The 11,650-nt window shown below is 44.7% G+C and overlaps 1 pseudogene; it reads right to left on the reverse strand.

The window, feature by feature from the left end:
* Positions 1-5,583: 5,583 nt before the first annotated feature.
* LOC101396624 (gamma-soluble NSF attachment protein pseudogene) lies at positions 5,584-6,251 on the reverse strand (annotated as a pseudogene).
* Between the last annotated feature and the right edge of the window lie 5,399 nt (positions 6,252-11,650).

Here is an 11,650-nt window from a genome sequence, read left to right on the forward strand (position 1 = left end):
CCCCCTTGGACTTCCAGAGTCTTGTTCTTCTTCTGGCCCCACAGTCAGGGCCCAGAGCCAGGGTCTTTTCCTGCCAGCCTGTCGCCTTCTGAGACTCATGAACTGGCCGCATGGTCACAGATTCTCCACCCTCCCCTCACACTGCACGGTCCCCCCTGCAGCTGCCCCTAGACGCGCGTGCAGCACAGGAAGGAGAAGACCCAATGATGTGGGATCCAGTCACCTTCATTTTTCTCCCCTCTGTCTCCTACAAAGGCCTCTGTCCCAGATAATGAGACATCCCCAGAGAAAATAGGTTTTTGCTGACCTCTGTCCCCAAGGTTGGGTATCCTCTCCTCTGACAGGTTTGATCCCTTTGTTCTTTCCCCTTCCCTGTTCCTCCCTCCATAAATTGCCAGAGATGCCCCTCCTTGGAGAGGGAGGGCCTTGAAGTTATGGCCTCCCCTGCCCAGTAGCAGGTATAAATGCCACAGCTACTGACAAGTGAAAAAAGAAATTAAACAAGACATATTGTGGGAGCAGCTCTCAGAACCCAGGAGTCCATCTGTCCCAGTCCCCAGCTCCCTATGACCATGGAACTCACACCAATTGATCTTACTCCTCCCAGAACCCTGGCCCTGGCAAACTTTTAATTCTTCCTGAAACTTCGTGTTCCATTGAGACACCAGGCATCAGCTCCCCCTCTGCAGCCCATCTCTCCTCTAGAACCCCGGCATTCTAGATAACAACTTCCCATGTGGATTATTTCAAGACGAGGAGAGGGAAATTATCTGCTGCCTCCTGCATTCTGGTGCTGCTTCTGTTTGGAATCCTGGGACCTGGTGAGTGAATTATCTATCCATCACAGAGGACATGGAGGCCACAAAAAGTCAGGAGACAAGGGTCCCTGTCCCAGGCCCTCTGCTTGCGTATTCTCATTCTTTTTCTGGAAGCAAAGATGGTGAACTTCTTTTTGCCCATTTCTGTGAAAGTCAGTACTGACTCTAGCCCCCAGTGACCGTGATTCTGACCCCCACCTTCACCTTGCAGCGGATCCACCTTTATCCTCTCCCTCTAACCCTCAGCTATAAGCATGAACACAAATAGCAGCTGTGTTTTGATTTCCCTTAGAATCCTCGAGTGTAATAGCTGCTTGATAAGTGTTTTGTATCTAACTTGAAAATCCCAGTTTCAATATCATCCTTAATTCCATATTAGAGCTAGCCTCCAAGTCTAAATAAGGCCAAGTCAAATAAAAATATCCCTTCCAGAAAATAGAAAAAAGAATACCAAAACTCACATGGGGCAACAAAAGACCCCGAATAGCTAAAGCAATTCTAAGAAAAAAGAACAAAGCAGGAGGCATCACAATCCCTGACTTCAAAACATACTACAAAGCAATAGTAATCAAAACAGCATGGTACTAGTACAAAAACAGACACACAGATCAATGGAACAGAATTGAAAGCCCAGAAATAAAACCACACATATACGGACAGCTAATTTTCAACAAAGGAGCTAAGAACATACAATGGAGAAAGGAAAGTCTCTTCAATATTGGGAAAACTGGACAGCCACATGCAAAAGAATGAAACTGGACCTTCTGCTATTGCCATTCACAAAAATTAACTCAAAATGGATCAAAGACCTGAAAGTGAGACCTGAAACTATAAAATTCATAGAAGAAAATATAGGCAATACACTATTTGACATTGGTCATGAAGGAATCTTTTCGGATGACATACCTACCCAGACTAGGGAACCTAAAGAAAAAATAAACAAGTGGGACTTTATCAGATTAAAGAGCTTCTACAGGACAAACGAAACCAGAATCAAGATGAACAGACAACCCACCAGCTGGGAGAGAATGTTTGCAAAACATATATCTGACAAGGGGTTGATCTCCATAATATATAAAGAACTCACACAACTGAACAACAAAAAAACAAACAACCCGATCAAAAAATGGGCAGAGGAAATGAACAGACACTTCTCCAAAGAAGATATACAGATGGCCAATAGGCACACAAAAAGATGCTCAACATCACTAATCATCAGGGAAATGCAAATCAAAACCACACTAAGATATCACCTCACGCCCATTAGAATGGCTATAATCACCAAGACAAAAAACAACAAATGTTGGAGAGGATGTGGAGAAACAGGAACCCTCATACACAGCTGGTGGGAGTGCAAACTGGTGCAACCTCTATGGAAAACCGTATGGAGATTCCTCAAAAAATTAAAAATAAAGATGCCCTATGATCCAGCTATCCCACTACTGGGAATCTATCTAACGAACCTGAAATCAACAATCCAAAGAGGTTTATGCACCCCTATGTTCATTGCAGCATTATTCACTATAGCCAAGAAGTGGAAGCAACCTAAGTGTCCCTCGACAGACAATTGGATCAAGAAAATGTGGTATATATATACAATGGAATACTACTCAGCCAAAAAAAAAGACAAAATTGTCCCATTTGCAACAACATGGATGGGCCTGGAGGGTATTATGTTAAGTGAGGTAAGCCAGAAAGAGAAAGACAAACACTATATGATCTCACTCATATGTGGAATATAAACCAACATATGGACAGAGAAAACTGTATTGTGGTTACCAGGGGCAATGGGGGTGGCGGGTGGGCACAAGGGGCGAAGGGAGACATATATATGGTGATGGACAAACAAAAATGTACAACCCAAAATTTCACAATGTTAAAAACTATTAAAACATGAATTAAAAAAAAAATCCTTCCAGAAATGCTGCCTAAATTTAGATACTTGGTCAGCTATCGTAATCCTTGGACAGAAACACACGTGGAGGGATCACAGAGACCCCTGGGGTATGGGAGTTGTGAGTGAAATTAGCCCGAGGAGAAGCAAAGTCTGGGCTCCTATGTTCCTAGCCATTTCACCTGATTTCTCTCCTAGACTCCTTCAGAATTTCAAGTCTCTCTTCTTATTTATTAAAAGCCAATGTCAAAAAACTTAGAAAGTCCCTTCACTTCCCCTGTGGGGTGAAGGCCTAAAAAGGGAGTGGGGAGGGTAGGTGTGGAATCAACAGAAACAGGTTGAATAAACAGGAGGATTTTTGTGGTGTTTTTCCTTTGATGTTTGTTTCTTGCGCCCTCCCTCTGCTCTTTCCCAATGACTATCTCCTGGAGACCACTGTCTTGCACATCCTGTTCTCTTTCTCCTCCCAGCCTCTCTGTGAGCCCGTTCTTTTTGAACTATTATTGCTGCAGATGACTTCCAGACTAATCTCTAGCCTATCCTTGTGCTGAAATCCGGTCCTCTATTTCCAGGATTTTTTTCCCCATAACATCTTCACTTGGATGTCATGTCATATTGAACATGACACTCACATGTTCATTCAGCTCCGTTTTTGGAGCATCTGCTCTGGTCTGAAGATACATCAGTGAACAAAGCAGTGACAAGTCCTGTCTTCGGAGAGCACACAGTCTAAAGGGAAAGGCAGACATCACACAAAGTAGGACACATAATAAAAGAGTTACAAGTGTGCAAAAATGCTGTCAGGCACCGCCTCGTCTTCCCACCATCAGGTCTATACAGTTATCCTCATCTGCATCCCTTCTCTCCTTCCCTTCTCCCTGCTTACATGGGAGGAGTGTCCTTCCACCTGGGCTTGGTTCCCCTCCCCCGCTACCTGCCTTCTTAGTGGGTTTCTCCTCCCCCTCCCACACTTTATCCTTCTCCCTCCCCAGGGTTCTTCCCATCAACATCTAAACAAACTCTAGAACAGTGTGCACAAGAATCACTTGGAGGAGATTATTTTTATTTGTTTATTTTTATTTTTTATTTTTATTGAGGCATGGTTGACATATACCAGTTTGAGGTGTACAACATAAGGATTAGATATCTGTATGAATTGCAAAACGATCACCACAGTAGGTCTAGTTAACATCCATCACCACACACAGTTACAAAAGTTTTCCCTTATGATGAGAACTTTTAAGGTCTATTCTCTTGGCAACTTTCAAATATACAATACAGTATTATTAACTACAGTCACCATGCTGTACGTTACATCCTCTGACTTATTTATTTTATAACTGCAAGTTTATACCTTTTGACCCCCTTCATCCATTTTGCCTACCTCCCGCATCCCACCTCTGGCAACCACCAAGCTGTTCTCTGTGTCTATGAGTTCTTTTTTTAAAAAAAAGTTCCATGTATGAGTGAGAACATAGGGTACTTGTCTTTGTTTGACTTATTTCACTAAGCATAATGTCCTCAAGGTCCATGTTGTAGTAAATGGCAAGATTTCCTTCTTTTTTATGGCCGAATAATATTCCATTGTATATTCATGAGATTATTTTTTGAATGCAGATTTTGCTCCCTGTCTCTTGGGGTTCCCGAGTCAATAAGTTTGAGGTGGGGGGTCTCCAGGCAATCCTGATGCCTGTGGTCCAGGGGCCCCATTTTGAAAAGCTCTGCTCTTTCAGCATCCATCTTAACAGCTCATATCTTTCCCAGCTCTGCTCTCTCTTATCGCCAAGTTTCTTGAAATAGTTCTGTAGAAACGCTATCTCCATTTCCCCATCTCCTACTCACTGTGTGTACGTTTCCTTTGCAAATTTTACCAGAGTAATTCGTGCAAGTAGTTTTAAAAGTCTAATAGTCCTACAGGCCCCTTACAAAAACAAGCCACCTCTGATGCACCCACTCCATTTCATGTCTGATTCCTGCTCTCCAGAAGCAACAACTTCCAACTTTTAGCTTTTTCGCCTGGTATTTGCACCTGCAGATTTAAATATCATGCCCATAGTATAATTGCTATTTATAGGTTTTTAACAAAGACCTAAATGCATCTTTTATTGGGCTAAATACTATTGTAAGGCTCAAAATAGCTTCCTGTCCCAATTTTGCCTCTGAAAATATTCAATAATTTAGATGTATCCAATATCACAGGGGATAAATATCATTTTCAGAACAAAACAAAACAAATTTTTAAAATTCTAATTAACTTTCTTATCAGTAAGCTTCAGTTTTAGCACCAATTATTAAATAAAAAGAAAAGAAAATTCTTGAATAGTAAATGACAAGAGCCCATGAGAGAATATCCACGCTTATTGCCCTATTTGTTCGGAATGTAATTTATCCAGAATTTGGCTCGTAAATTTAAAAATCAACTGTATTAAAACATGACAGTACTCTCCTGTTAATTCCTGCTTATATCTTAGGAAAACTCTTAGAGAAAGAAAAAAAACATTTCACAGATAGCGGACACAGATGGGTGATTTAGGGACTTGGTAACTAAAAATTACAGTCTTTATTAGCATTTAAAACCATGGCTGCAATGAAGTATGGAATGCTCTTAGACAAGCTCCAAGTCCATGAAATGGCATGGCAGATTTTTTTCTTTTCTTTTTTGCAAAGCAAAATACTAGCACAGTCCTCCTGAATATTCATCTTCTTCATCAGCTCTGTGGTGAGGACACAGGCTTATTTCCTCCTCTTACTCCTCCTCGTCTTGCTCTCTTTGTAATTCTCCTTCTAATTCTCCTCCTCCTCCTTCTTTTCCTTAATATTTTTTATTGTGGTAAAATATGCGTAACATAAAATTTACCATTTTAACCATTTTTAAGTGCACAGTTCAGTGGCATTAGGTACATTCACATGGTTGTGCAAACTTTGATGGTGATTTCTTCTTGATCCCCCTCCTGGAACCACCACACTCAGGCCCAGTTTAGCATAATTGCTGTCCATGTACTTGAAACGTAGAGACGCGCAGACGTTGGACACTGCAGCTTGGTCTTGCCACTCGTACCCTTCCAGAAGCTGTTCTAGGGCAGCACAGCTGTCACTTCCATAGACCCTGGTGTGCTAGAGCTCTCCCTGACACAGCTTTCTGTGGCCATATAGTCATTTCTGTGTAGGTGAACCAAGACTTGAGCAACTGTTTCCTTATAACCAGTTGGATAATTCTCAATTTCCTTATAAATATTTTTTTCTTTCTGAATAGAGTGCTGCCTGATCAATGCTGCATCCTTGCACTAGCAGTCTTGAGGCTTTTCCTAAGCATTCAACTGCCGCTCCAAGTGTTCCTCATTTTCAGGCATGTTGGCTGTCTGTTGATACAATTGTACTGACTTTTCTGGATCTATGTTTCCTACGAGTTTTCCAGCTTGTTCCAATGCCTGCTGTGTTCCAATGCCTCCAGAGCTGCTATAGAGGGAGTGCCATTTTCTAGAAACATCATGCTGGCTTTCTCAATCAGTTGGTAGCTTCTGCATCTCCTTCAACATCATGCTAGTTTGCTCAGAATCTCTGCTTTTCCATATTCGGAAGTAGCACTGTCATAATCGGGCTTCCATTTGAAAACAACTATTTCTCTGCTTTGGCAAGGTGTTCAGGCCCTCATTTCTCTTTGGGCCACCATCTCCACAGTCCATCCCTAACAGAGCCTCTTCCTTTCAGGCCCTGAAAAAGCTCCCGTCAGCTATTCTCATCAGGTATAGATTTTTCATTTCAGACATTATCTGTTTACTTATTCATTGTCTCTCTCTCTCACTTGAATATAAGCTCCATATGTACTTTTTTGCCACTGCATCCCATGCCTGGCACCCCACGTGACTCATAGAAGATTCTTAAGGAACACACATATATATATATTTTTTGGTGAGGAAGATTAGCCTTGAGCTAACATCCATTGCCAATCCTCCTCTTTTTGCTGAGGAAGATTGGCCCTGGGCTAACATCCGTGCCCATCTTCCTATACTTTATGTGGGATGCCTGCCACAGTGTGCTTGATAAGCAGTGCGTAGGTCCATGCCTGGGATCCGAACCTGCGAACCCAGGGCTGCCAGGAGCAGAGCATGCCAACTTAACCACTATGCCACCAGGTCGACCACATTAAGGAATACTTTTGAATGAATGAATGAGAAGTACTGGATGCAGAGTGCCTAGCAGAGAGAAACTTAGACTAACCTCTCAGATTCTTCTCTAATCCATTCGCACTGCTACTACTTGGTCTAGACTTTATACTAAAAAAATAAGCAAAAGAAAGAAATCAAGTAATCTTCCCAAGGATCTTCCCCTCTGGCATTTCCTTGTGTCTCTTCACTGAGAGAACTTTTACGAACTGCCTAACACATCAGTTCTGACCTTGACTGCCTAAAGAGCCCTGCAAAATCTGGTCTCACCTCAACTTGACAACCCGACTGCCCTCAGTTGGTGCATGAGAACCTGCAGGCTTTCCTCAGGCAAGGACAGCATGCTGAAAGCCCCAAAGAGTGAAGGGGGATTTAGATTTGAGGGTCTCTGCTGAAGCAGCCCTCCCATCTTGGTGTGAGCTTCTCATTACTTCGACCTAGCCAAGGGAATACTCCTGGGAAGATCAGTCCAGATGACTTTGATGAGGCATTCAAACAACACATTTTCTCCTTCCTCTGAGCTCCAACCCTCCTTAGTGTTGAAACACACAAAGAGAGATGACGTGCAGTTTCTGTTTGGTTGCCTCCTTAGCATGTGTTACACTTAAAGATTCACCTAGGCAAGTATAGTGCCAAAAAAATAGCTGACAACTCTGATTAGCAACGTTCTGGAAGGAAGGAAAAAGTGCAAAGGAGATTGATCAAATGATTCATTCACTCAATACAGAAGCACAGCTGAATCAGCAATCAGGCCCATAATATTCACATTAAAAAAAAAAAAAAGGAAGAGGAGGAGAAAACTACAAACGCTGTCTCTAAGGTACGTTTTCAAATAAAAGGTTAACTAGATACCAGTGGTTATGCTGACTTAAAGGAAACAGGAAAGAGAGATATGCACAATGCTCCTAATTAGATATGAAAAATGCAAATATGAGTGCCATACCTGAATATAAATTGATGTATTTCAGGGAGGACTACAATCCTTGGGTCCACCTCAGCCTCTGAGCCCTCCACATCCCTGACCACAGCTTCTAGGCATACTACCAAGGCATACAGCTTCTAGGCATACAGCTTCTAGGCATAGTACCAAGGCAACCACAGCCCAAGGGACCACTGCAGAGTCTGTGTCCACAATGGGCTCCATCACAGGTTCTCAGAGCAACTCAACCTCTCAGACCATCACAGCCTCCACCACAGCTTCTGAGACCACTATGAGCCCTGAAACAACCACAACCATCACCACAGCCTCTCAGAGCAATACATCTTCCAGAATAGGCTCCAAGATCATGTTTTCAATCACAATGTCTGTGCCAACCACAGCCTCCAGCACAGGCTGTAAGACCACCATAGGCTCTGAAATGACCACAACCATCACCATAGTTTCTGAGGTCACCACACCCTCCACCACAGCTTCTGTGCCCACCATGATCTCTACCACAGCCTCTGAGAGCACCAGCGCCTCCATGATAACATCTGTGCCCACCAGTCTTCACCATAGCCTCTGAAACCACCACAGGCTCTGAGACCACCTCAGTCTCCTCCACAATTTCTGAAATCATCAGGTCCTCCACTACAGCATCTGTGCCCATGACAGCCTTTATCTCACCCTCTGAGACCACCACGGCCTCCACCACCACCTCAGAGACCACAATGGCTGCTAACACAGCATTGATACCACTATAGTACTACAGTTTCCACTGAAGCCCTCATGACAACTGCAGAGTCTATGCCCTCCACAGCCACCCCAACATCTACTGAGACCACCACAGCATCTGTGCCCACCAAAATGCCCATCACAGCCTCTGAGAGCACCTCTTCCACCACGACAACATCTACGCCTACCACAGTCTTCATCATGGCCTCTGAAATCACCATAGGCTCTGGGATCACCATAGCTTCCACCACAGCCTCAGGGACCACTGTAGAGTCTATGTCCACCACAGGTTCTGAGACCACCATGCCCTCAACATTAACATCTATGTCTACAATGGCCTCTTCTTTAGCCTGAAACCACTATAAGCTCTGACACCATCGTAACTTCTTCCACAGCCCCTGAGACCGTCACAGCATCTGTGTCCAACATAGCCTCTGATAGCACCACATCCTCCATGGTAACATCTGTGCCCATCACAGTCTTCACCAATGAAACCACCACAGTCCCTGTGACTACCATAGCTTCTACCTCAGACTCAGGGACCACTGCATAGTCTGTGCCTACATTGGCCTCCACTAAAGCTTCTGAGATCACTACAGCCTTGATGATAACTTCTGTGCCCATCAAGGCCTCCACCTCAGCCTCTGGAACTACTGTGGCTTTCTCCACAGCCTCTGAAAGTACCACATCCTCTATCAACACTTCGCTCTCCACCACATCCTCTGTAACCAGCACAGCCTCCACTATGGCCTCTGAGGCCACTGGCAGCTTTGTAAACTCCATGGCTTCCACCACAGGTTCTGAGACCCTCCATTGCCTCCACCACAGGCTCTGAGAGTACTGCAGGGTCTTTGTCCACCACATGATCTGTGACCGCCATACTCTCTGAGACCACCATGACATCCACAATAATGTCTCTGTCCAAAACAGTCTTCACCATGGCCTCTAAGACCACCTCAGCTTTTACGACAGACTCCAGGACCACTGCAGAGTCTGTGTCCACAATGGGTTCCACCACAGTCTCAGGGACCACTATAGAGTCTGTGCCCACCAAGCCTTCTACCTCAGCCTCTGAAACTACTGTGGCCTTCTCTGTGGCCTCTGAAAACACCACATCCTCTATCAAAACATCCATGTCCACCACGTACTTGGAAACCACCGCAGCCTACACTATGGTTTCTGAGACCACCGTAGGCTTTGACACCTCCATGGCTTCCACCACAACCTCTGAGACCCCCACTGCCTCTGCAACAATGTCTGTGCCCAAAACAGTCTCAACCATAACCTCTGAGAGCATGGCAGTGTCTTTGTCCACCACACACTCTGAGACCACCAAGCCTCCGCTACAAGGTCTGAGACCAGCATGGCCTACAATACAGCCTCTGAGGTCACTTCAGAGTCTGTTAGCAGCATGGCCTCTACCATAGTCTTTGAGTCCACCACGCCATCCACAACAGCGTCTGTGAGCACCACAACCTCCAGGATAGGCTCTGAAACCATAAAGTCCACCACAGCTTCCTCATCAGCCTCTCAGCTCACCACAGATTTGTCTACGTTTTCTGTGCCTGCTGCAAACAGCACCACAGTTTCTGAGACGCTGTCTCAACCACAGCCTCTAAGAGCACCACAGGCTCCTTCTCATCATCTGTGCCCACCATATTCTCCTCCACATCTTCTGGGGACACCAAAGCTTCCACCTTACCTTCTGGACCCACCACAGCCTCAGAGGTCACCACAGCCTTCACTTTGGCCTCGCTGCCGCTCTTCGCCTAGACCTCCGCCTCTGGGGCCACTTCACTCTCCACCAGTGTCTCTAGACCTTTTACAACGTCTTCTGCCACCTTGCTGTCCACCAGGGCCACTGACTTTTCTGCTCAATCCATCACCAACACAGCTGTATCAGGTACTAACTACCACATCTACTGTAAGCACACACATTTAACTCCAGCGACAACCACCACCTTTTCATCTGTTTCTATCATTTCTGCTGTGGACTCTAGTCAAGCCATCACACCTGTTAGATATAATTCTGTTTCCTCTTCTTCAATCCTACTTATTTCTACTCTGGCCTCACCTCTTTTTGTTTAGTGTCCATCATTTCCATCCCAATCAGAAATACTTCTTTGCAAATTATCCACCCCCCACCAGTTAATTATATTCCATCACTTCTACTGACAGCAAATTCACCTCAACTCTGTGACAACCATCCCCATTTGTCAGATGCTCTCACTTTTATGTCAAGGACAATCAGCTCTATTCCATCCACCACCTGTGGCACCACCACCTCACCTTCAATATATTGATCCCTCAGCCAGGGGTTGCAAACTACACTTCATGGGCCAAGTCTTGCCTGTTTTCTGTTTTTCCAAATAAAGTGTTGTTGGAACACAGCCATACCTATTCAGTTACATCTATAGCTGCTTTCCAGCTGCTTTGCATAGTTATGACAGAGACTATGTGACCCAAATAGCTTAAAAATTTATCATCTGACCCTTTACAGAGAAAGTTTGTCAATCTTTGCTCTAGTCTAAGACCAGAATGATGTTTTTCGTACTCTGGCAGTGCTTTGAATAAGATCACCTCCGCACTTGCCATCAGCACTCATATCGGATCTGATTCTACCCTTTTTATTCTGAGCCACCCACTGCTAGTCCAGAGAGTGACACTGTTCTTGTATCAGTGTAGCCCCTTCTGATCTAAGCACTGCCATAGCTGCTGAAGCCTCCACCTCCACTCTGTCTGCTGTATTAGGTCCTCCCACCTGTTCTGAGTCCACCCCATCCTGTCCCTGGGGCCAGCTTCCTCCATATGGGTCAGGTTCTTCCACATCTGTTCCGAGCGCACTCACTTCGACTTTGTTGACCACCATGATTGTGTTAGATCGTGTCACCTCTGCTACTAGCCATGGTCACTGCCTCACCTGTGAGTAAACCTGATTCTATCGTCTCTTCCTCCAGCACCGTCCTTACACCCAGTGACTACATCACAAGAGTGGCAGACCCTATCCCTTCTATCCCAGCCCATTCTCCTCTATTTGGGTGGCCACTTTTGAAATTGAATAAATCTTCCACTTCTGTATCAATCACAATCACATTTCCTCAATCTTCTGCCTCCACCAGCA

The sequence above is a fragment of the Ceratotherium simum genome, chromosome 13 (genome assembly GCF_057802395.1).
Source record: "Ceratotherium simum simum isolate JZ-2026a chromosome 13, ASM5780239v1, whole genome shotgun sequence".
Lineage (NCBI taxonomy): Eukaryota > Metazoa > Chordata > Mammalia > Perissodactyla > Rhinocerotidae > Ceratotherium > Ceratotherium simum.